At 50.5% G+C, this 27,874-nt stretch overlaps 1 pseudogene; it reads right to left on the reverse strand.

The window, feature by feature from the left end:
* The window catches only part of LOC135564904 (serine/threonine-protein kinase SMG1-like), a 93,184-nt pseudogene that overhangs the window by 51,917 nt on the left and 13,393 nt on the right, over nucleotides 1–27,874 (reverse strand).

Consider the following 27,874-nt stretch of genomic DNA (forward strand, 5'->3'; position numbering starts at 1 on the left):
CATGGGTGCACCTCAGCCACGCTCAAGGTCCTAAACGATATCTTAACCGCCATCGATAAGAAACATTACTGTGCAGCCGTATTCATTGATCTGGCCAAGGCTTTCGACTCTGTCAACCACCACATCCTTATCGGCAGACTCGACAGCCTTGGTTTCTCAAATGATTGCCTCGCCTGGTTCACCAACTACTTCTCTGATAGAGTTCAGTGTGTCAAATCGGAGGGTCTGCTGTCCGGACCTCTGGCAGTCTCTATGGGGGTGCCACAGGGTTCAATTCTTGGACCGACTCTCTTCTCTGTATACATCAATGATGTTGCTCTTGCTGCTGGTGAGTCTCTGATCCACCTCTACGCAGACGACACCATTCTGTATACTTCCGGCCCTTCTTTGGACACTGTGTTAACAACCCTCCAGGCAAGCTTCAATGCCATACAACTCTCCTTCCGTGGCCTCCAATTGCTCTTAAATACAAGTAAAACTAAATGCATGCTCTTCAACCGATCGCTACCTGCACCTACCCGCCTGTCCAACATCACTACTCTGGACGGCTCTGACTTAGAATACGTGGACAACTACAAATACTTAGGTGTCTGGTTAGACTGTAAACTCTCCTTCCAGACCCATATCAAACATCTCCAATCCAAAGTTAAATCTAGAATTGGCTTCCTATTTCGCAACAAAGCATCCTTCACTCATGCTGCCAAACATACCCTTGTAAAATTGACCATCCTACCAATCCTCGACTTTGGCGATGTCATTTACAAAATAGCCTCCAATACCCTACTCAACAAATTGGATGCAGTCTATCACAGTGCTATCCGTTTTGTCACCAAAGCCCCATATACTACCCACCATTGCGACCTGTACGCTCTCGTTGGCTGGCCCTCGCTTCATACTCGTCGCCAAACCCACTGGCTCCATGTCATCTACAAGACCCTGCTAGGTAAAGTCCCACATTATCTCAGCTCGCTGGTCACCATAGCATCTCCCACCTGTAGCACACGCTCCAGCAGGTATATCTCTCTAGTCACCCCCAAAACCAATTCTTTCTTTGGCCGCCTCTCCTTCCAGTTCTCTGCTGCCAATGACTGGAACGAACTACAAAAATCTCTTAAATTGGAAACACTTATCTCCCTCACTAGCTTTAAGCACCAACTGTCAGAGCATCTTACAGATTACTGCACCTGTACATAGCCCACCTATAATTTAGCCCAAACAACTACCTCTTTCCCAACTGTATTTAATTTATTTATTTATTTTGCTCCTTTGCACCCCATTATTTTTATTTCTACTTTGCACATTCTTCCATTGCAAAACTACCATTCCAGTGTTTTACTTGCTATATTGTATTTACTTTGCCACCATGGCCTTTTTTGCCTTTACCTCCCTTCTCACCTCATTTGCTCACATTGTATATAGACTTGTTTATACTGTATTATTGACTGTATGTTTGTTTTACTCCATGTGTAACTCTGTGTCGTTGTATGTGTCGAACTGCTTTGCTTTATCTTGGCCAGGTCGCAATTGTAAATGAGAACTTGTTCTCAACTTGCCTACCTGGTTAAATAAAGGTGAAATAAATAAAAATAAATAAAAATGTGGAGACAGTGTCTGTTCTAACCTGGTGATGTGGAGACACTGTCTGTTCTAACCTGGTGATGTGGAGACAGTGTCTGTTCTAACCTGGTGATGTGGAGACAGTGTCTGTTCTAACCTGGTGATGTGGAGACAGTGTCTGTTCTAACCTGGTGATGTGGAGACAGTGTGTGTTCTAACCTGGTGATGTGGAGACACTGTGTGTTCTAACCTGGTGATGTGGAGACACTGTGTGTTCTAACCTGGTGATGTGGAGACAGTGTCTGTTCCCCTGTTCTAACCTGGTGATGTGGAGACAGTGTGTGTTCTAACCTGGTGATGTGGAGACACTGTGTGTTCTAACCTGGTGATGTGGAGACACTGTGTGTTCTAACCTGGTGATGTGGAGACAGTGTCTGTTCTAACCTGGTGATGTGGAGACACTGTGTGTTCTAACCTGGTGATGTGGAGACAGTGTCTGTTCCCCTGTTCTAACCTGGTGATGTGGAGACAGTGTCTGTTCTAACCTGGTGATGTGGAGACAGTGTCTGTCCTAACCTGGTGATGTGGAGACAGTGTCTGTTCTAACCTGGTGATGTGGAGACAGTGTCTGTTCCCCTGTTCTAACCTGGTGATGTGGAGACAAGTGTCTGTTCTAACCTGGTGATGTGGAGACAAGTGTCTGTTCTAACCTGGTGATGTGGAGACAGTGTCTGTTCTAACCTGGTGATGTGGAGACAGTGTGTGTTCTAACCTGGTGATGTGGAGACAGTGTCTGTTCTAACCTGGTGATGTGGAGACAGTGTGTGTTCTAACCTGGTGATGTGGAGACACTGTGTTCTAACCTGGTGATGTGGAGACAGTGTGTGTTCTAACCTGGTGATGTGGAGACACTGTGTGTTCCCCTGTTCTAACCTGGTGATGTGGAGACAGTGTCTGTTCCCCTGTTCTAACCTGGTGATGTGGAGACAGTGTCTGTTCCCCTGTTCTAACCTGGTGATGTGGAGACAGTGTCTGTTCTAACCTGGTGATGTGGAGACAGTGTCTGTTCTAACCTGGTGATGTGGAGACAGTGTCTGTTCTAACCTGGTGATGTGGAGACAGTGTCTGTTCCCTGTTCTAACCTGGTGATGTGGAGACACTGTGTGTTCTAACCTGGTGATGTGGAGACAGTGTCTGTTCTAACCTGGTGATGTGGAGACACTGTGTGTTCCCCTGTTCTAACCTGGTGATGTGGAGACACTGTCTGTTCTAACCTGGTGATGTGGAGACAGTGTCTGTTCTTACCTGGTGATGTGGAGACACTGTGTGTTCTAACCTGGTGATGTGGAGACAGTGTGTGTTCTAACCTGGTGATGTGGAGACAGTGTGTGTTCTAACCTGGTGATGTGGAGACACTGTGTTCTAACCTGGTGATGTGGAGACAGTGTCTGTTCCCCTGTTCTAACCTGGTGATGTGGAGACAGTGTGTGTTCTAACCTGGTGATGTGGAGACACTGTGTGTTCTAACCTGGTGATGTGGAGACACTGTGTGTTCTAACCTGGTGATGTGGAGACAGTGTCTGTTCCCCTGTTCTAACCTGGTGATGTGGAGACAGTGTGTGTTCTAACCTGGTGATGTGGAGACACTGTGTGTTCTAACCTGGTGATGTGGAGACACTGTGTGTTCTAACCTGGTGATGTGGAGACAGTGTCTGTTCTAACCTGGTGATGTGGAGACACTGTCTGTTCTAACCTGGTGATGTGGAGACAGTGTCTGTTCTAACCTGGTGATGTGGAGACAGTGTCTGTTCTAACCTGGTGATGTGGAGACAGTGTCTGTTCTAACCTGGTGATGTGGAGACACTGTGTGTTCTAACCTGGTGATGTGGAGACAGTGTCTGTTCCCCTGTTCTAACCTGGTGATGTGGAGACAGTGTCTGTTCTAACCTGGTGATGTGGAGACAGTGTCTGTTCTAACCTGGTGATGTGGAGACACTGTGTGTTCTAACCTGGTGATGTGGAGACAGTGTCTGTTCTAACCTGGTGATGTGGAGACAGTGTGTGTCCGCCTCGTGCTCCAGGCCCATGGCGGCGCTGCGGAGGTGTGTGTGCAGGGCGTCGGCCAGCCCCTGCAGGGAGACCCCGTCTGCACACTGCTCCACTAAGAGGTCCAGCTCCGACAGCATGGTCTCCAGGGTGGCCTCGCCCTTCAACATGCAGCGTAGAGCCTCCGGGAAGATGATCTGACGGAAGTTAGTGTTCAGCTCCTGGGAGGGAGGGAGGGAGAGAGGAAGGAAGGAAGGGAGAGAGGAAGGAAGGAAGGAAAACAGGAAGGAAGGAGGGAAGGGAGGGAGGGAGGGAGGGAAGGAAGGAAGGGAGAGAGGAAGGAAGGAAAACAGGAGGGAGGGAGGGAGGGAGGGAGGGAGGGAGGAAGGAAGGAAGGAAAACAGGAAGGAAGGAGGGGAGGGAGGGAGGGAGGGAGGGAGGGAGGGAGGGAGGGAGGGAGGGAGGGAAGGAAGGAAGGAAGGAAGGAAAACAGGAAGGAAGGAGGGAAGGGAGGGAGGGAGGGAAGGGAGGTAGGAAGAAAAAAAAAAGGATGGAAAGGAGGAAAGAGGGAAGGAAGGAAGGAAGGGAAAAAGGAAGGAAGGAAGAGATCAGCCAGAAAGACAAGCGGACCAGTAAAGGTAGACAACGTCATTCTGATAACATTGGTGAGGGTTTCTGTTACACTTCCCAAGTTAGAGACCCACTTTCACCACAACGCAACACTTCAAAATGTAGCTATCTGGTCCCCTACATGTTGTCCTCTAACCCATGGTTTCACAAACTCGGTCCCGGGGCCCCCTCTGTGTACACATTTACAGGTTTCCCCCTAGCACTACACAGCCAGTTCAAATAATCAAAGCTTGATAAGTTGGTCATTTGAGTCAGTTGTGTAGTGCTAGGGGAAAAAAACTAAATGTGAACCCCCGGGGGGGGTCTAGATAGATACTATCGAAACATTCATGTCCTGTATGTCTAGATAGTATATTAGATGTCAACATGTCCTGTATGTCTAGATAGTATATTAGGTGTCAACATGTCCTGTATGTCTAGATAGTATATTAGGTGTCAACATGTCCTGTATGTCTAGATAGTATATTAGGTGTCAACATGTCCTGTATGTCTAGATAGTATATTAGGTGTCAACATGTCCTGTATGTCTAGATAGTATATTAGGTGTCAACATGTCCTGTATGTCTAGATAGTATATTAGGTGTCAACATGTCCTGTATGTCTAGATAGTATATTAGATGTCAACATGTCCTGTATGCCTAGATAGTATATTAGGTGTCAACATGTCCTGTATGTCTAGATAGTATATTAGGTGTCAACATGTCCTGTATGCCTAGATAGTATATTAGGTGTCAACATGTCCTGTATGTCTAGATAGTATATTAGGTGTCAACATGTCCTGTATGTCTAGATAGTATATTAGGTGTCAACATGTCCTGTATGTCTAGATAGTATATTAGGTGTCAACATGTCCTGTATGCCTAGATAGTATATTAGGTGTCAACATGTCCTGTATGTCTAGATAGTATATTAGGTGTCAACATGTCCTGTATGCCTCTTGTAAACATTGTGCTAGGAGGCATGCCAGGTCATCTGGAGAGAGAAGGAAATGCATTGCTTCACCATCAGGGGGGGCCCCAAACCCAGTAACGGGCCCAAAACAACCACTTAGAGTTAACAGCTTAAATTACGTTTTTAACCCCAAAATAAAATGGAAGGAATGTTGTGTGTTTTTTTTTTTTCCTGTGAAGGCTGAGATTTTTCACACACACATCTATCCTCACCACACACACTTCTATCCTCACCACACACACATCTATCCTCACCACACACACTTCTATCCACACACACACTCACACACTTCTATCCACACACACACACACTTCTATCCTCACCACACACACACACTTCTATCCTCACCACACACACACACTTCTATCCTCACCACACACACACACACACACACACTTCTATCCTCACCACACACACACACACTTCTATCCTCACCACACACACACACATCCTCACCACACACACACACACACTTCTATCCTCACCACACACACACACACACTTCTATCCTCACCACACACACACACACACTTCTATCCTCACCACACACACACACACACTTCTATCCTCACCACACACACACACACACACACTATCCTCATCCTCCACACACACACACACACACTTCTATCCTCACCACACACACACACACACACTTCTATCCTCACCACACACACACTTCTATCCTCACCACACACACACACACACACACACTTCTATCCTCACCACACACACACACACACACACTTCTATCCTCACCACACACACACTTCTATCCTCACCACACACACACACACACACTTCTATCCTCACCACACACACACACACACTCTATCCTCACCACACACACACACACACACACACACTCTATCCTCACCACACTTCTACCACACACACATCCTCACCACACACACACTTCTATCCTCACCACACACACACACTTCTATCCTCACACCACACATCCTCACCACACACACACACTTCTATCCTCACCACACACACACACACACTTCTATCCTCACCACACACACACTTCTATCCTCACCACACACACACACACACACACTTCTATCCTCACCACACACACACACACTTCTATCCTCACCACACACACACATTTCTATCCTCACCACACACACACACACTTCTCACCACACTCACCACACACACACACACACTTCTATCCTCACCACACACACACACACACTTCTATCCTCACCACACACACACATCTATCCTCACCACACACACACATTTCTATCCTCACCACACACACACACACACTTCTATCCTCACCACACACACACACACACTTCTATCCTCACCACACACACACACACACACACTTCTATCCTCACCACACACACTTCTATCCTCACCACACACACACACACACTTCTATCCTCACCACACACACACACTTCTATCCTCACCACACACACACTTCTATCCTCACCACACACACACACACACTTCCTATCCTCACCACACACACACACACACACTTCTATCCTCACCACACACACCACACACACACACACACTCTATCCTCACCACACATCCTCACCACACACACTTCTATCCTCACCACAACACACACTTCTATCCTCACCACACACACACACACACTTCTATCCTCACACACACACACACTTCTATCCTCACCACACACACTTCTATCCTCACCACACCTCACACACACACACACTTCTATCCTCACCACACACACACACACTTCTATCCTCACACACACACTTCTATCCACCACACACACACACACTCTACCACCTCACACACACACACTATCCTCACCACACACCACACACACTTCTATCCTCACCACACACACACACACACTTCTATCCTCACCACACACACACACTTCTATCCTCACCACACACACACACTTCTATCCTCACCACACACACACACACTATCCTCACCACACACACACACACACACATTCTATCCTCACCACACACACACACTTCTATCCTCACCACACACACACACATCTATCCTCACCCTCACCACACACACTTCTATCCTCACACACACACACCTCACCACTATCCTCACCACACACACACACCTCACCACACACACACACACTTCTATCCTCACCACACACACTTCTATCCTCACCACACACACACACTTCTATCCTCACCACACACACACACACACTCTATCCTCACCACACACACACACACACTTCTATCCTCACCACACACACACACTCTATCCTCACCACACACACACACACTTCTATCCTCACCACACACACACACACACTTCTATCCTCTCTATCCTCACACACACACATCCTCACCACACACACTACCACACACTCTATCCTCACACACACACACACACACACACTTCTATCCTCACCACACACACACACACACTTCTATCCTCACCACACACACACACACACTTCTATCCTCACCACACACACACACTTCTTCTATCCTCACCACACACACACTTCTATCCTCACCACACACACACACACCTTCACCACACACACTTCCCTCACCACACACACACACACTCTATCTATCCTCACCACACACACACTTCTATCCTCACCACACACACACACATCTATCCTCACCACACACACACTTCTATCCTCACCACACACACACACACACTTCTATCCTCACCACACACACACACACACTCACACACACACACTTCTATCCTCACCACACACACACACACATTCTATCCTCACCACACACACACACACACTCTATCCTCACCACACACACACACTTCTATCCTCACCACACACACACACACATCTCACCACACACACACACACTCTATCCTCACCACACACACACACTTCTATCCTCACCACACACACACACTTCTATCCACCACACACACACACTCACCACACACACACACTTCTATCCTCACCACACACACACACACTTCTATCCTCACCACACACACACACACTTCTATCCTCACCACACACACACTTCTATCCTCACCACACACACACTTCTATCCTCACCACACACACTTCTATCCTCACCACACACACACACACACACTTCTATCCTCACCACACACACTTCTATCCTCACCACACACACACACACACACACTTCTATCCTCACCACACACACACACACCTCACCACACTATCCTCACCACACACACACACTTCTATCCTCACCACACACACACACACACTTCTATCCACACACACACACACACACACACTTCTATCCTCACCACACACTTCTATCCTCACCACACACACACACACATCTATCCTCACCACACACACTTCTATCCTCACCACACACACACACACACTTCTATCCTCACCACACACACACACACTATCCTCACCACACACTTCTATCCTCACCACACACACTTCTATCCTCACCACACATCCTCACCACACCTCACTTCTATCCTCACCACACACACACACCACACACACACACACACTTCTATCCTCACCACACACACACACACACACTTCTATCCTCACCACACACACTTCTATCCTCACCACACACACACACACACCTCACCACACACACACTTCTCTCACCACACACACACACACACACTTCTATCCTCACCACACACACACACCTCACCACACACACACTACCTCACCACACACACACACACTCTATCCTCACCACACACAATACACACACACACACTTCTATCCTCACTCACCACACACACACACTATCCTCACCACACACACACACACTTCTATCCTCACACACACACACACACTTCTATCCTCACCACACACACACACACACTATCCTCACCACACACACACACACTTCTATCCTCACCACACACACACACTTCTATCCTCACCACACACACACACACTTCTATCCTCACCACACACACACTTCTATCCTCACCACACACACACTTCTATCCTCACCACACACACACACACACTTCTATCCTCACCACACACACACACACTTCTATCCTCACCACACACACACATCACACACACACACACACACACACACTTCTATCCTCACCACACACACACCTCACCACACACATCTATCCTCACCACACACACACACACATCCTCACCACACACACACACACTTCTATCCTCACCACACACACACACACACACACACACTCTATCCTCACCACACACACACACTTCCTCACCACACACACTCTATCTACACACACACACACACTTCTATCCTCACCACACACACACACACACACACACACACACACACACACACACACTTCTATCCTCACCACACACACACACACTTCTATCCTCACCACACACACTTCTATCCTCACCACACACACACACACTTCTATCCTCACCACACACACACACTTCTATCCTCACCACAAACACACACACACACACACTTCACCACACACACACACTATCCTCACCACACACACACACACACACTTCTATCCTCACCACACACACACCACACACACACACACACTTCTATCCTCACCACACACACTTCTATCCTCACCACACACACACACACACACTTCTATCCTCACCACACACTTCTCTATCCTCACCACACACACACTTCTATCCTCACCACACTCACACTTCTATCCACCACACACACACGTTCCACCCCATGACATCGTACCTGTAAACAGGTGTAGACGGCGTTGGCCAGGTAGACGGTCTGGGCGGTCTCCTGCCGAGGCAGGTCCAGGTCATGTGGGAGGAGCTGACACTGCCCCAGCAGCTGGACCAATGAGGTGATATTACCGCTCATGGAACACAGCTCCTCCAGGAACCAGGCCCCCGCGAGAGTTCTACCAGCTGCCCCCCGCCGCCGGTTACCCTGCCAGACACAGTCCTTCCATCACCAGGTTACGCCTGAGGGGGACCAGACACACAGTTACACCCCCTTCCATCACCAGGTTACGCCTGAGGGGACCAGACACACAGTTACACCCCCTTCCATCACCCCCTGAGGGGGACCAGACACAGTTACACCCCTTCTACCCCCCCCACCAGACACACCCCTTCTACCCCCCACCAGACACACCCCCTTCTACCCCCCACCAGACACAGTTACACCCCCCCACCAGACACACAGTTACACCCCCTTCTACCCCCACACCAGACACAGTTACACCCCTTCTACCCCCCACACCAGACACAGTTACACCCCTTCTACCCCCCCACCACACACACAGTTACACCCCTTCTACCCCCCACCAGACACACACACCCCTTCTACCCCCCACACCAGACACACAGTTACACCCCTTCTACCCCCCACACCAGACACACAGTTACACCCCCTTCTACCCCCCACCAGACACACAGTTACACCCCTTCTACCCCCCACCACACACAAAGTTACACCCCCCCCACCACACACACCCTGCCACAAGACATCAGGAACACTAGTTGCTCCCTCAACCACCAGGTTGGTCTCGTTATCCACACACACCCACGTCTAACCCCAGCACACAGCCAGCCACCCACGTCTAACCCCAGCACACAGCCAGCCACCCACGTCTATCCCCAGCACACAGCCAGCCACCCACGTCTATCCCCAGCACACAGCCAGCCACCCACGTCTAACCCCAGCACACAGCCAGCCACCCACGTCTAACCCCAGCACACAGCCAGCCACCCACGTCTAACCCCAGCACACAGCCAGCCACCCACGTCTAACCCCAGCACACAGCCAGCCACCCACGTCTATCCCCAGCACACAGCCAGCCACCCACGTCTATCCCCAGCACACAGCCAGCCACCCACGTCTTTCCCCAGCACACAGCCAGCCACCACGTCTATCCCCAGCACACAGCCAGCCACCCACGTCTATCCCCAGCACACAGCCAGCCACCCACGTCTTTCCCCAGCACACAGCCAGCCACCCACGTCTATCCCAGCACACAGCCAGCCACCCACGTCTAACCCCAGCACACAGCCAGCCAGCCACCCACGCCTATCCCCAGCACACAGCCAGCCACCCACGTCTTTCCCAGCACACAGCCAGCCACCCACGTCTATCCCCAGCACACAGCCAGCCACCCACGTCTTTCCCCAGCACAGCCAGCCACCCACGCCTAACCCCAGCACACAGCCAGCCACCCACGTCTTTCCCCAGCACACAGCCAGCCACCCACGTCTAACCCCAGCACACAGCCAGACACCCACGTCTAACCCCAGCACACAGCCAGCCACCCACGTCTTTCCCCAGCACACAGCCAGCCACCCACGTCTTTCCCCAGCACACACACACCCACGTCTAACCCCAGCACACACACACCCACGTCTAACCCCAGCACACACACGTCTAACCCCAGCACACAGCCAGACAGACCTGGTGAGGGTGCAGAGGGCTGATGAGATGATGGTGGCCAGGCTGAGAGAGCCCTGCTCTGGGTTCTCTAGGAGGAACACACTGATGCAACGCTCAATCTCCTGCAGCTGTTCTTCACACGTGGACCGTGGCTCCCTCGGCCTTGACACGCTCCGCCTGGCGCAGGACACGCGTGTTGGTCTCTGAGGCCTGGTGCTGCAGGGCCAGCTCAACGCTGGACAGGAACTGGCACGATGCAAGGGGAGGCTGGGGGGCAAACTGGACCTCATACCTGGAGGGAGGGACGTTTGGAGAGGAAGGGAGAGCACAGATCGATAAAATAACTGTCCATTTAATGAAAATAATAAAATATTAGAGTAGAGAGAGAGAGACAGAGAGGAGAGAGACAGAGAGAGAGACAGAGAGACAGAAGGAGAGACAGAAAGAGAGAGAGAGACAGAGAGAGACAGAGACAGAGAGAGAGACAGAGAGACAGAAGGAGAGAGACAGGAGAGACAGAGAGAGAGACAGGAGAGAGAGACAGAGAGACAGAGAGAGGAGAGTGAGAGAGAGAGAGGGAGAGAGACAGAGAGAGAGAGAGAGAGACAGATAGAGAGAGAGAGAGAGGAGAGACAGAGATAATGAGGAATGAAAAGGAAAGATATGGAGCGAGATGGCAAGAAAGAGAGGAGAGGAGAAAGCCAGCATGTGTCCACTCCAACTCACTGTCTGGAGATCTGCTGGCAGTGGTCAACAGTCATGTCACAGAGCAGCTCTTCCAGCCACTGTTTCCAGAGGTGGGCCCTGTGGCGCAGCAGCACAGCCCGCGGGTACAGCAGAGCCACAGTGGCATAGCTGTGCAGCTGCTCCAGACAGCCTCGCAGGGCCCCACGGCGCTGCTGCAGCAGGGAGCCCAACTCAGCCTCCAGGCCCTCGCACTGGCTGATTAGGTGGGCCTGGCCGGCGTTCTGCAGGAAGGCTGTGGCCGGGACGTAGCTGGGAGGACCTGGGGGAGGGAGGAAGAGATAGAAGGTTAATCAATCAGGACTATATGACTGATGTCTGAGTCCAGCTGAGACTACACCAACCCAGGTCAGAATGGAACTGACACAGAACCCCCTCTCCCACCTCTACAGACACTAACCCAGGTCTATGTGACTGCTGATGTCCTGCAGTAGACTGGCCAGCTGAACTAGACACAGAACCCCTCTCCCACCTCTACAGACACTAACCCAGGTCTATGTGACTGCTGATGTCCTGCAGTAGACTGGCCAGACCAGACACAGAACCCCTCTCCCACCTCTACAGACACTAACCCAGGTCTATATGACTGCTGATGTCCTGCAGTAGACTGGCCAACCAGACAGAACCCCTCTCCCACCTCTACAGACACTAACCCAGGTCTATGTGACTGCTGATGTCCTGCAGTAGACTGGCCAGCTGGAACCAGACACAGAACCCCTCTCCCACCTCTACAGACACTAACCCAGGTCTATGTGACTGCTGATGTCCTGCAGTAGACTGGCCAGCTGGAACCAGACACAGAACCCCCTCTCCCACCTCTACAGACACTAACCCAGGTCTATGTGACTGCTGATGTCCTAGACTGGCCAGCTGAAACTAGAGACTGGGTCCAGCTGGAACCTGCACAGAACCACCTCTCCCACCTCTACAGACACTAACCCAGGTCTATGTGACTGCTGATGTCCTGCAGTAGACTGGCCAGCTGGAACAGACACAGAACCTCCTCTCCCACCTCTACAGACACTAACCCAGGTCTATGTGACTGCTGATGTCCTGCAGTAGACTGGCCAGCTGGAACCACACAGAACCCTTCTCCCACCTCTACAGACACTAACCCAGGTCTATATGACTGCTGATGTCCTGCAGTAGACTGGCCAGACAGAACCCCCCTCTCCCACCTCTACAGACACACTAACCCAGGTCTATATGACTGCTGATGTCCTGCAGACAGACAGAACCCCTCTCCCACCCCTACAGACACTAACCCAGGTCTATGTGACTGCTGATGTCCTGCAGTAGACTGGCCAGCTGGAACCACACAGAACCCTTCTCCCACCCTACAGACACTAACCCAGGTCTATATGACTGCTGATGTCCTGCAGTAGACTGGCCAGCTGGAACCCACAGAACCTCCCTCCCACCTCTACAGACACTAACCCAGGTCTATGTGACTGCTGATGTCCTGCAGTAGACTGGCCAGCTGGAACCACACAGAACCCCTTCTCCCACCTCTACAGACACTAACCCAGGTCTATATGACTGCTGATGTCCTGCAGTAGACTGGCCAGCTGGAACCAGACACAGAACCTCCTCTCCCACCTCTACAGACACTAAACCAGGTCTATGTGACTGCTGATGTCCTGCAGTAGACTGGCCAGCTGGAACCAGACACAGAACCTCCTCTCCCACCTCTACAGACACTAACCCAGGTCTATGTGACTGCTGATGTCCTGCAGTAGACTGGCCAGCTGGAACCAGACACAGAACCTCCTCTCCCACCTCTACAGACACTAACCCAGGTCTATATGACTGCTGATGTCCTGCAGTAGACTGGCCAGCTGGAACCAGACACAGAACCTCCTCTCCCACCTCTACAGACACTAACCCAGGTCTATATGACTGCTGATGTCCTGCAGTAGACTGGCCAGCTGGAACCAGACACAGAACCCCCTCTCCCACCTCTACAGACACTAACCCAGGTCTATGTGACTGCTGATGTCCTGCAGTAGACTGGCCAGCTGGAACCAGACACAGAACCCCCTCTCCCACCCCTACAGACACTAACCCAGGTCTATGTGACTGCTGATGTCCTGCAGTAGACTGGCCAGCTGGAACCAGACACAGAACCACCTCTACAGACACTAACCCAGGTCTATGTGACTGCTGATGTCCTGCAGTAGACTGGCCAGCTGGAACCACACAGAACCCCCTCTCCCACCTCTACAGACACTAACCCAGGTCTATATGACTGCTGATGTCCTGCAGTAGACTGGCCAGCTGGAACCAGACACAGAACCTCCTCTCCCACCTCTACAGACACTAAACCAGGTCTATGTGACTGCTGATGTCCTGCAGTAGACTGGCCAGCTGGAACCAGACACAGAACCTCCTCTCCCACCTCTACAGACACTAACCCAGGTCTATGTGACTGCTGATGTCCTGCAGTAGACTGGCCAGCTGGAACCAGACACAGAACCTCCTCTCCCACCTCTACAGACACTAACCCAGGTCTATATGACTGCTGATGTCCTGCAGTAGACTGGCCAGCTGAACCAGACACAGAACCTCCTCTCCCACCTCTACAGACACTAACCCAGGTCTATATGACTGCTGATGTCCTGCAGTAGACTGGCCAGCTGGAACCAGACACAGAACCCCCTCTCCCACCTCTACAGACACTAACCCAGGTCTATGTGACTGCTGATGTCCTGCAGTAGACTGGCCAGCTGGAACCAGACACAGAACCCCCTCTCCCACCTCTACAGACACTAACCCAGGTCTATGTGACTGCTGATGTCCTGCAGTAGACTGGCCAGCTGTGTGGCCTCCAGGCTGCTGAAGGCTGCTTGGTACTGGGACATCCACTGGTCCAGGTCACCCTGCTTCCCCTGGATCAACTCCTGGACGGTACGCTGACGAGATGCTAGCTGGGTGTGCTCAGAGTACCTGGTGGGGGGAGGGGGAGAAAATCACATACAGAGCTCTGTGTACCTACGGAGAGAGAGAGGGGCCATGTTCAAGAGCGTCTAATCCGTGTTGCATTGTGACCAACTTTCTGATAAGAACCCTGGGTCTGAACACCTCCATCTGCAAGAGGTCAGGGGTTACATAACTGTGTTCCAGGGTGAGTATGAGGTGGTCTGGGGTTAGAGGTCAGGGGTTACATAACTGTGTTCCAGGTTGAGTATGAGGTGGTCTGGGGTTAGAGGTCAGGGGTTACGTTCCAGGGTGAGTACGAGGTCAGGGGTTACATAACTGTGTTCCAGGGTGAGTATGAGGTGGTCTGGGGTTAGAGGTTAGGGTTACATAACTGTGTTCCAGGGTGAGTATGAGATGGTCTGGGGTTAGAGGTCAGGAGTGTAACAGATCTGTGTTCCAGGGTGAGTATGAGGTGGTCTGGGGTTAGAGGTCAGGGGTTACATAACTGTGTTCCAGTGTGAGTATGAGCTGGTCTGGGGTTAGAGGTCAGGGGTTACATAACTGTGTTCCAGGGTGAGTATGAGGTGGTCTGGGGTTAGATAACTGTGTTCCAGGGTGAGTATGAGGTGGTCTGGGGTTAGAGGTCAGGAGTGTAACAGACCTGTGTTCCAGGGTGAGTATGAGGTGGTCTGGGGTTAGAGGTCAGGGGTTACATGTCTGGGGTTAGAGGTCAGGAGTGTAACAGACCTGTGTTCCAGGGTGAGTATGAGGTGGTCTGAGCAGCTCTCAGCCCCTCCAGGAAGCTCATCTCCTCCAGGATCTTGGTGGTCATCTTGTCCCCTGAGAGAGCAGCTTCTGCAGGGTGAGGTACTCCTCCACTGCCCCCTCCACCTGGGGCAGGACCCCAACATCTCCTCACGGTTCTTAAACCAGTTCACCTGGAGGAGGTGGAGAAAGGGAGGGGGTGAGGTAGTGAAGGAGGGAGAAAGAGAGGGGGTGAGGTAGTGAAGGAAGGAGGGAGAAAGAGAGGGGGTGAGGTAGTGAAGGAGAGGGAGGTAGTGAAGGAGGGAGGTAGTGAAGGAGGGAGAAAGGGAGGGGTGAGGTAGTGAAGGAGGGAGAAAGGAGGGGGTGAGGTAGTGAAGGAAGGAGAAAGGGAGGGGGTGAGGTAGTGAAGGAGGGAGGAAGGGAGGGGGTGAGGTAGTGAAGGAAGGAGGGAGGGAGGTAGTGAAGGAAGGAGGGAGGGAGGTAGTGAAGGAAGGAGGGAGGGAGGTAGTGAAGGAAGGAGGGAGGGAGGTAGTGAAGGAAGGAGGGAGGGAGGTAGTGAAGGAAGGAAGGAAGGGAGGTAGTGAAGGGAGGAGGAGGGAGGTAGTGAAGGGAAGGAGGGAGGTAGTGAAGGAAGGAGGGAGGTAGTGAAGGAAGGAGGGAGGTAGTGAAGGAAGGAGGGAGAAAGAGAGGGGGTGAGGTAGTGAAGGAGGGAGGTAGTGAAGTAGTGAAGGAGGTAGTGAAGGAGGGAGGGAGGTAGTGAAGGAGGGAGAAAGAGAGGGAGAAGTGAAGGAAGGAGGGAGGTAGTGAAGGAGGGAGGGAGGTAGTGAAGTAGTGAAGGAGGGAGGGAGGGGGTGAGTAGTGAAGGAGGGAGGGAGGTAGTGAAGGAGGGAGGGAGGTAGTGAAGGAGGGAGGGAGGTAGTGAAGGAAGGAGGAGGGAGGTAGTGAAGGAAAGGAGGGAGGTAGTGAAGGAAGGAGGGAGGTAGTGAAGGAAGGAGGGAGGTAGTGAAGGAAGGAGGGAGGTAGTGAAGGGAGGGAGGTAGTGAAGGAAGGAGGAGGTAGTGAAGGAGGAGGGAGGTAGTGAAGGGAGGGGTGAAGGTAGTGAAGGATGGAGAAAGGGGGGAGGTAGTGAAGGAGGGAGAAAGGGGGGGGGTGAGGTAGTGAAGGAGGGAGGTAGTGAAGGAAGGAGGTAGGGAAGGAGGGAGGTAGTGAAGGAAGGAGGGAGGTAGTGAAGGAGGGAGGGAGGGAGGGAGGTAGTGAAGGAGGGGAGGGAGGTAGTGAAGGGGGAGGGAGGAGGTAGTGAAGGGAGGGAGGGAGAGGTAGTGAAGGGAGGAAGGAGGTAGTGAAGGAAGGGAAGGAGGTAGTGAAGGAAGGAAGGAGGTAGTGAAGGGAGGAAGGAGGTAGTGAAGGGAGGAAGGGAGGGGTAGTGAAGGGAGGAAGGAGGTAGTGAAGGGAGGAAGGAGGTAGTGAAGGAAGGAGGGAGGTAGTGAAGGAAGGAGGGAGGTAGTGAAGGAAGGAGGGAGGTAGTGAAGGGAGGGGTGAGGTAGTGAAGGATGGAGAAAGGGGGGTGAGGTGGTGAAGGAGGGAGGTAGTGAAGGAAGGAGGTAGTGAAGGAGGGAGGTAGTGAAGGAGGAGGGAGGTAGTGAAGGGAAGGAGGGAGGTAGTGAAGGAAGGAGGGAGGTAGTGAAGGAAGGAGGGAGGTAGTGAAGGAAGGGAGGTAGTGAAGGAAGGAGGGAGGTAGTGAAGGAAGGAGGAGGTAGTGAAGGGAGGGGTGAGGTAGTGAAGGATGGAGAAAGGGGGTGAGGTAGTGAAGGAGGGAGAAAGGGGGGGAGGTAGTGAAGAAGGAGGGAGGTAGTGAAGGAAGGAGGTAGTGAAGGAGGGAGGGAGGTAGTGAAGGAAGGAGGGAGGTAGTGAAGGAAGGAGGAGGTAGTGAAGGAAGGAGGGAGGTAGTGAAGGAAGGAGGGAGGTAGTGAAGGGAGGAAGGTAGTGAAGGGAGGGAGGTAGTGAAGGAGGGGGGAGGTAGTGAAGGAGGGAGGGGGGTGAGGTAGGAAGGAGGGAGGTAGTGAAGGAAGGAGGGAGGTAGTGAAGGAAGGAGGGAGGGAGGTAGTGAAGGAAGGAAGGAGGGAGGTAGTGAAGGAAGGAGGGAGGTAGTGAAGGAAGGAGGGAGGTAGTGAAGGAAGGAGGAGGGAGGTAGTGAAGGAAGGAGGGAGGGAGGTAGTGAAGGGAGGAGGGAGGTAGTGAAGGAAGGAGGGAGGTAGTGAAGGAAGGAGGGAGGTAGTGAAGGAAGGAGGGAGGGAGGTAGTGAAGGAAGGAGGGAGGTAGTGAAGGAAGGAGGGAGGTAGTGAAGGGAGGGGTGAGGTAGTGAAGGATGAAGAAAGGGGGGGGTGAGGTAGTGAAGGATGGAGAAAGGGGGGGTGAGGTAGTGAAGGAGGGAGGTAGTGAAGGAAGGAGGTAGTGAAGGAGGGAGGTAGTGAAGGAGGGAGGTAGTGAAGGAAGGAGGTAGTGAAGGAGGGAGGAAGTGAAGGAAGGAGGTAGTGAAGAAGGGAGGAGGAGGAGGGGGGGAAGATGTCAGTGGCCTGGTCATTTCAGAACATCTGGTAAGGGGAACGACAGGTGAAGTGGTGCTCCATCCACAACATACAGGACGACCTCTACAAGGAACAGAGTGCCATTTCAGACAGAGAGAGCTGGATCTGCCTCCGTCTCCCACTGCTCACCTTGATCTCAGCCACGCGGGAGGAGAAGAGGGAGCGTGTGATGTCTCTCTCCATCTCTCTCTTTGCTCTGCTTGTTCTCCGCCTGCTGCCCCCTCCGTACACGGCCCCGGCGAAGCCCACCTCCCCCCGCCGTCCAGTCCACCAGAGGGTCGTACACAAACGCCTCCAGCAGGGTCAGCAGCGTCTCCCGCCCACGACGCATCATCTGAATCACCTGACCAATCAAAGAGGAGAGGTTAGCATCATCTGGAACACCTGACCAATCAAAGAGGAGAGGTTAGCATCATCTGGACCACCTGACCAATCAGAAAAGAGAAGATTAGAATTATGGTTTGCATGTTTCAGAAATGTCAAACAAAAACAAACAAAAACATTTCAGGAATGTCTTTAAATGTGTCTGAACGTTTTAGAAATGTTTAGAAGTAAACAAGACGAAGTTGTAAGTGAAGTTTGAGGTGATCAACAGCAGACAAAGCCAGGAAGTTTAAATGAGTTTAACGTCACCCAAGGCACCACAGCAGAAGAGTCTCCTAAATGTTCCACTAGTTAGTACCTGTTCACAGGAGAATGTTCCACTAGCTAGTACCTGTTCACAGGAGACTGTTCCACTAGCTAGTACCTGTTCACAGGAGACTGTTCCACTAGCTAGTACCTGTTCACAGGACAGTCTGAAGATGCCCTCCACCCCAGTGACTCCCAGGGCCGTCTCTATGTTGTGGGTCATACGGAACGGCACTTTCTCTGGCACACGCAGGCTCTTCCCTGGAGACCACACACAGAGAGAATCATCACACACACACACACACAGAGAGAAACATCACACACACACACAGAGAAACATCACACACACACACACAGAGAATCACCACACAAACACACACACACGAGAGGGAGAGAGAGAAACATCACACATCAGTAGGACAAACAGCAGTGAAATCCACAGAGCAACCTGTCTAAACCAGGAGGGTCGCTGCTGGTTCAAACCTCAGAATATAACTATTTATTTACCTGTTCACAGAAGCAGACGTTGTAGTCGATGTGCACCACCTCTCCCGTCGTCATGTCAATCAGCACGTTGTCAAGGTGACGGTCGCCGAGGCATCAATGATGTAGCCCACCAGGGTAGACATCACAGCAGTGGACCTGGCGTCAGGCACTGTGGCAGGAGGAAGAAGAGGAGGAAGAAGAGGAGCGTTCATTTAACATTAATTAGCCACCAGTAAGGTTTAATTTGACATTTGTTGACGTCTTCACTTCCCAAGCATTAGTCCAACATGGCTTCCTTTCCTTCATCTGCACTAGTCAGAGAGCCCTAGCCAGGTGGATCCATAGAGGAAGATAGAGGACCTTTTATTTTTAAATTTTACCCCCCTTTTTCTCCCCAACTTTGTGGTATCCAATTGTTGTTAGTAATTACTATCTTGTCTCATCGTTACAACTCCCGTAGAGGCCCGGGAGAGACTAAGGTTGAAAGCCATGCGTCCTCCAAAACACAACCCAACCAAGCCGCACTGCTTCTTAACACAGCGCCATCCAACCCGGAAGCCAGCCGCACCAATGTGTCAGAGGAAACACCGTACACCTGGCGACCTGGTCAGCGTGCACTGCGCCCAGCCACAGGTGCGCGATGAGACAAGGATATCCCTACCGACCAAACCCTCCCTAACCCGGACGACGCTAGGCCAATTGTGCGTCGCCCCATGGACCTCCCGGTCGCAGCCGGCTGTCGACAGAGCCTGGGCATGAAACCAGAGTCTCTGGTGGCACAGCTAGCGCTGCAGTGCCCTAGACCACTGCGCCACCCGGGAGGCCCGATAGAGGTGGATCCATAGAGTAAGAGAGGGACCTTTTAGTATGGAAATTAACAGATCTACAAAGATGAGTCCTCTATCCAACTCTATGAGTGGATCCTGTATCCAGTCTTAGTTACGCCATGTTTTCACATCAGTTGTTTTCAGATCAGTGCAGATGAAGGAAAGGATACGAGGAAGAAGCAGCCACACAACCTGTGTGACCTCTAACCCTTGACTGACTGACAGTAAACCCTGTTTGACCTTTGACCCCCAGCTCACCTGTGTGACCCTCCACCACTCGCTAGACGTGGTACAGGAGCACCACAGCTCTTTGGCCAGCAGGTTAGGGGGCGTGGACGCCATCAGCTCCTTAAGCACATCCCTCATCACGCTGAGCGTAATCGCGCCACAAACATCCAGGCTGAGCCCCACTCCCTTCAGGGCGGGGCCTATCTTGCTGTAGTAGAGCTCACTGGGCCGTGGAACCAGAGGGGGGCTGGGGCTGCTGCTGGAACGAATCCTGGGCCTGGGGGAGGAGCGAGAGACAGAAAGTGATGAGAGATGAGTAGAGACAGAGCTCAAGGCCCACGGCCCAACAAAGTGCTTGCATTGCCATAGTTTCAATGTTGAATGTAATTGAGCTCTACACATTCACAGAGCAAGTTCCTACAAAAATCACACACACACACCACCACCACCCCCACAACCATTACCTTCTGAGCCTGCAGCACGGCCTCTCTGCTGCCAGCGCTTGTAGAGGCCGAAGAGCGGCGTGGCGCCCCGTCCACCCATTGGATGAGTCCTGAGCGCGTCCCCAGCGGGGTGACGGAGTAGTGGCGGGCGTGGAAATGGGGGCGTTCCTGCTGGTTCACCTAGAGGAGAACAGAGTTATGCTCTGCAGACAACAGCAGCAGTCGTATGACCACATGAAACAGCCCGTCTTTCCCAGTAGCAGTTAATATGACTGGAACAGGCCTTCAGGTTTAATCACCTATTATACTACTTTTATTCTTTGTTAAATCTTTTTTACATTTTTATTTTTATTTTATATTTGGTGTATTTTTTCACAGTTGAACTACACAGGCCCCATACCTGTACTCTGTGTTGTCTCTGGCTGGACCAGCCTCGTATTTTAAATGACCGATCAATCATGTTACCTTGGTGAACATGGTGTTGACTACAGAACGTACCTTGGTGAACATGGTGTTGACTACAGAACGTACCTTGGTGAACATGGTGTTGACTACAGAACGTACCTTGGTGAACATGGTGTTGACTACAGAACGTACCTTGGTGAACATGGTGTTGACTACAGAACGTACCTTGGTGAACATGGTGTTGACTACAGAACGTACCTTGGTGAACATGGTGTTGACTACAGAACGTACCTTGGTGAACATGGTGTTGACTACAGAACGTACCTTGGTGAACATGGTGTTGACTACAGAACGTACCTTGGTGAACATGGTGTTGACTACGGAACGTACCTTGGTGAACATGGTATTGACTACAGAACGTACCTTGGTGAACATGGTATTGACTACAGAACGTACCTTGGTGAACATGGTATTGACTACAGAACGTACCTTGGTGAACATGGTATTGACTACAGAACGTACCTTGGTGAACATGGTGTTGACTACAGAACGTACCTTGGTGAACATGGTATTGACTTGAACATGGTGTTGACTAGAACGTACCTTGGTGAACATGGTATTGACTACAGAACGTACCTTGGTGAACATGGTGTTGACTACAGAACGTACCTTGGTGAACATGGTATTGACTACAGAACGTACCTTGGTGAACATGGTGTTGACTACAGAACGTACCTTGGTGAACATGGTATTGACTACAGAACGACCTGGTGAACATGGTATTGACTACAGAACGTACCTTGGTGAACATGGTATTGACTACAGAACGTACCTTGGTGAACATGGTGTTGACTATGGAAAGGAACTGCATGATTCGCTCATCTAGGTGGAGGTCCTCCAGACCTGAAAGAGGGAGCGAGAGGAGGAAGGAGAGAGAGGAGGAAGGAGAGGGAGGAGGAAGCAGAGAGGGGGGAAGGAGAGGGAGAGAGGAGGAAGGAGAGGGAGAGAGGAGGAAGGAGAGGGAAGAATAGATGAGGGTCAAATCAGAGAGAGGGAGAGGGAGGAAGGAGAGGGAGGAGGAAGGAGAGAGGGGAGGAAGGAGAGGGAGAGAGGAGGAAGGAGAGGGAGAGAGGAGGAAGGAGAGGAAGAATAGAGGGTCAAATCAGAGAGAGGAGAGGAGGAAGGAGGTAGAGTTAGGAGGAGAAAGGAGAGGGAGAGAGAGAGAGGGAGAAAGAAGGAGAGAGAGGAGGAAGGAGAGGGAGGAATAGATGAGGGTCAAATCAGAGAGAGGGAGAGAGAGGAGGAAGGAGAGAGAGGAGGAAGGAGAGAGGAGGAATAGATGAGGGTCAAATCAGAGAGAGGGAGAGAGAGGGAGGAAGGAGGTAGAGTAAGGAGGAGAAAGGAGAGGGAGGGAGAGGAGAGAGGGAGAAAGAAGGAGAGAGAGGAGGAAGGAGAGAGAGGAGGAAGGAGAGGGAGGAATAGATGAGGGTCAAATCAGAGAGAGGGAGAGAGAGGAGGAAGGAGAGAGAGGAGGAAGGAGAGGGAGGAATAGATGAGGGTCAAATCAGAGAGAGGGAGAGAGAGGAGGAAGGAGGTAGAGTAAGGAGGAGAAAGGAAAATTAGGTTCAGACTTCTATTCCTGCTGGTCGTCTGCCTGGAGGTTGTTCTGTCTGGAAGAGGTAAGGCTAGTTGCGTTCATCGTGTGTGTGTGTGTGTGTGTGTGTGTGGTCGCTACCTTTGAAGAGGTAAGGGTAGTTGCGTTCATCGTGTGTGTGTGTGTGTGTGTGGTCGCTACCTTTGAAGAGGTAAGGTTAGTTGCGTTCATCGTGTGTGTGTGTGTGTGTGTGTGTTCGCTACCTTTGAAGAGGTAAGGGTAGTTGCGTTAATCGTGTGTGTGGTCTCTACCTTTGAAGAGGTAAGGGTAGTTGCGTTCATCGTGTGTGTGTATGTGTGTGTGTGTGTGTGTGTGTGTGTGGTCGCTACCTTTGAAGAGGTAAGGGTAGTTGCGTCCGTCAGAGCCCAGGAAGTGTAGTTTCTTGGGCTTGGTCTTGGTCGGCAGGATGGTGATGGTGTTGCCAACACTTTGGATGGTCAACGCGTCCGTTGCCGACACCTCGCCCGGCAACGCCATCTCAGTGGTCGCCATGGCAGCCAGGCGGGGGCTGATGTGGTCCAGACGCAGCAGATAGCTGGTCCTCTTCTGAGCCCTCTGCTGAAGACTCAGCATGATCTAGGAGACAATTTAAAACTTTCATTTATATCCACTTCAACAAAAAAATATAAATTTTAAAAAGATTATAGATACATTGGACAACTCACGGAAACAAAAAGCCCCTTCACACACACGGACCAAGTTTACATTAAAACAGATCTAGGATCAGCTTCCCTTCCCCCAACCCTAATCTTAAAGGTAAAACTAAACATCTGCCTTTAACATAGAAACATCTGCCTCTAACATAGAAACATCTGCCTTTAACATAGAAACATCTCTATTTAACATAGAAACATCTGCCTCTAACATAGAAACATCTCTATTTAACATAGAAACATCTCCATTTAACATAGAAACATCTCCAAAACATTCCAACATAGAAACATCTCTATTTAACATAGAAACATCTCCATTTAACATAGAAACATCTCCATTTAACATAGAAACATCTCTAATTAACATAGAAACATTTAACATAGAAACATCTCCATTTAACATAGAAACATCTCCATTTAACATAGAAACATCTCCATTTAACATAGAAACATCTCCATTTAACATAGAAACATCTCCATTTAACATAGAAACATCTCCCTTTAACATAGAAACATCTCTAATTAACATAGAAACATCTCTATTTAACATAGAAACATCTCTATTTAACATAGAAACATCTCTAATTAACATAGAAACATCTCTATTTAAAACATCTCCATTTAACATAGAAACATCTCCATTTAACATAGAAAGATATCTAATTAACATAGAAACATCTCTAATTAACATAGAAACATCTCTAATTAACATAGAAACATCTCTATTTAACATAGAAACATCTCTATTTAACATAGAAACATCTCCCTTTAACATAGAAACATCTCAATTTAACATAGAAACATCTCCCTTTAACATAGAAACATCTCAATTTAACATAGAAACATCTCCCTTTAACATAGAAACATCTCTATTTAACATAGAAACATCTCCATTTAACATAGAAACATCTCAATTTAACATAGAAACATCTCCCTTTTACTTCCGGGTTGGAGCGAGCGGTCGCATCCGCACTTCGGTCTGCAGGTAGTATGTATAACTTCTCATTACATTTCATTACATTTCATTATAGCACAACGGTTTGATTTGTCTAATCTTAGCAATTTCTTCTTAGCTAGCTACATAGCAGTCTTTGTATCAAAGATAATTGCGTAATTATCGTATTTCGTCGTCCTAACGTAGTCTACACTGCTATCTGCCCAGCAGCTAGCCAGCTAGCTAACGTCCACGTCTACCGAATAGCAGCACTGTAAAAACTATTACACTCAACTGAATGACTTGATTAGTGTAGTGTTAGCTAGCTACATAGTTGTCTTTGCTGTCTTCGTATCCAAGATAATTGTGTAGTTTAGAGTGTGTAGTTTTAGAGTGATTATCTTAATTTACCGAGGTTAGCTAGCCAGCTATCTGTCGCCCTAACGTAGGAGACACTGCTAGCTAGCCAACAGCTAGCCAACGTCTACCGAATAGAACTTCCTCACTCAACAACCCGGTCGCATTCCGCTTCGCTCCACAGGTAGTATCACATTTTCATTTCATTTCATTACAGTACAACGGTTTGATTTGTTTGATCGTAGCTAGCTACATAGCTAGCTACATAGCCGTCTTTGTATCAAAGATAATTGTGTAGTCTAGAGTGATTTCCTAGGTTAGCTAGCCAGCTATTGTCGTTCTTTTAACGCAACGTAACGTAATCAACACTGCTGCTAGCTAGCCCCCGAATAGCAGCACTGTAGAAACTATTACACTCAACGGAACGACTTGATTAGTGTAGTGTCAACAACGCAGCCACTGCCAGCTAGCCTACAAAGTCAACAACGCAGCCACTGCCAGCTAGCCTACTTCAGCAGTACTGTATCATTTTAATCATTTTAGTCAATAAGATTCTTGCTACGTAAGCTTAACTTTCTGAACATTCGAGACGTGTAGTCCACTTGTCATTCCAATCTCCTTTGCATTAGCGTAGCCTCTTCTGTAGCCTGTCAACTATGTGTCTGTCTATCCCTGTTCTCTCCTCTCTCCACCCTAATCTGGTGGTCCCAGCGCACGACCCACGTGGAGTTCCAGGTCTCCGGTAGCCTCTGGAACTGCCGATCTGCATGGCCAACAAGGCAGAGTTCATCTCAGCCTATGCCTCCTCCAGTCCCTCGACTTCTTGGCACTGACGGAAACATGGATCACCACAGATAACACTGCTACTCCTACTGCTCTCTCTTCGTCCGCCCACGTGTTCTCGCACACCCGAGAGCTTCTGGTCAGCGGGTGGTGGCACCGGGATCCTCATCCCTCCCAAGTGGTCATTCTCTTTCTCCCCTTACCCATCTGTCTATCGCCTCCTTTGAATTCCATGCTGTCACAGTTACCAGCCCTTTCAAGCTTAACATCCTTATCATTTATCGCCCCTCCAGGTTCCCTCGGAGAGTTCATCAATGAGCTTGATGCCTTGATAAGCTCCTTTCCTGAGGACGGCTCACCCTCTCACAGTTCTGGGCGACTTTAACCTCCCCCACGTCTACCTTTGACTCATTCCTCTCTGCCTCCTTCTTTTTCCACTCTCTCCTCTTTTGACCTCACCCTCTCACCTTCCCCCTACTCACAAGGCAGGCAATACGCTGACCTCATCTTTACTAGATGCTGTTCTTCCACTAACCTCATTGCAACTCCTCCAAGTCTCCGACCACTACCTTGTATCCTTTTCCCTCTCGCTCTCATCCAACACTTCCCACACTGCCCCTACTGGATGGTATCGCGCCGTCCCAACCTTCGCTCTCTCTCCCGCTACTCTCTCTTCCATCCTATCATCTCTTCCCTCTGCTCAAACCTTCTCCAACCTATCTCCTGATTCTGCCTCCTCAACCCTCCTCTCCTCCCTTTCTGCATCCTTTGACTCTCTATGTCCCCTATCCTCCAGGGGCCGGCTCTCGGTCCTCCCTCCCGCTCCGTGGCTCGACGACTCATTGCGAGCTCACAGAACAAGGCTCCGGGCAGCCGAGCGGAAATGGAGGAAAACTCGCCTCCCCTGCGGACCTGGCATCCTTTCACTCCCTCCTCTCTACATTTTCCTCTTCTGTCTCTGCTGCTAAAGCCACTTTCTTCCACTCTAAATTCCAAGCATCTGCCTCTAACCCTAGGAAGCTCTTTGCCACCTTCTCCTCCCTCCTGAATCCTCCTCCCTCTCTGCAGATGACTTCTCAACCATTTTGAAAAGAAGGTCGACGACATCCGATCCTCGTTTGCTAAGTCAAACGACACCGCTGGTTCTGCTCACACTGCCCTACCCTGTGCTCTGACCTCTTTCTCCTCTCTCCAGATGAAATCTCGCCTTGTGACGGCCGGCCGCCCATCAACCTGCCCGCTTGACCCTATCCCCTCCTCTCTTCTCCAGACAATTTCCGGAGACCTTCTCCCTTACCTCACCTCGCTCATCAACTCATCCCTGACCGCTGGCTACGTCCCTCCCGTCTTCAAGAGAGCGAGAGTTGCACCCCTTCTGAAAAAAATACACTCGATCCCTCCGATGTCAACAACTACAGACCAGTATCCCTTCTTTCTTTTCTCTCCAAAACTCTTGAACGTGCCGTCCTTGGCCAGCTCTCCCGCTATCTCTCTCAGAATGACCTTCTTGATCCAAATCAGTCAGGTTTCAAGACTAGTCATTCAACTGAGACTGCTCTTCTCTGTATCACGGAGGCGCTCCGCACTGCTAAAGCTAACTCTCTCTCTCCTCTGCTCTCATCCTTCTAGACCTATCGGCTGCCTTCGATACTGTGAACCATCAGATCCTCCTCTCCACCCTCTCCGAGTTGGGCATCTCCGGCGTGGCCCACGCTTGGATTGCGTCCTACCTGACAGGTCGCTCCTACCAGGTGGCGTGGCGAGAATCTGTCTCCTCACCACGCGCGCCTCACCACTGGCGTCCCCAGGGCTCTGTTCTAGGCCCTCTCCTATTCTCGCTATACACCAAGTCACTTGGCTCTGTCATAACCTCACATGGTCTCTCCTATCATTGCTATGCAGACGACACACAATTAATCTTCCTTTCCCC

The sequence above is a fragment of the Oncorhynchus nerka genome, linkage group LG26, assembly GCF_034236695.1.
Source record: "Oncorhynchus nerka isolate Pitt River linkage group LG26, Oner_Uvic_2.0, whole genome shotgun sequence".
NCBI classification, from domain to species: Eukaryota; Metazoa; Chordata; class Actinopteri; order Salmoniformes; family Salmonidae; genus Oncorhynchus; species Oncorhynchus nerka.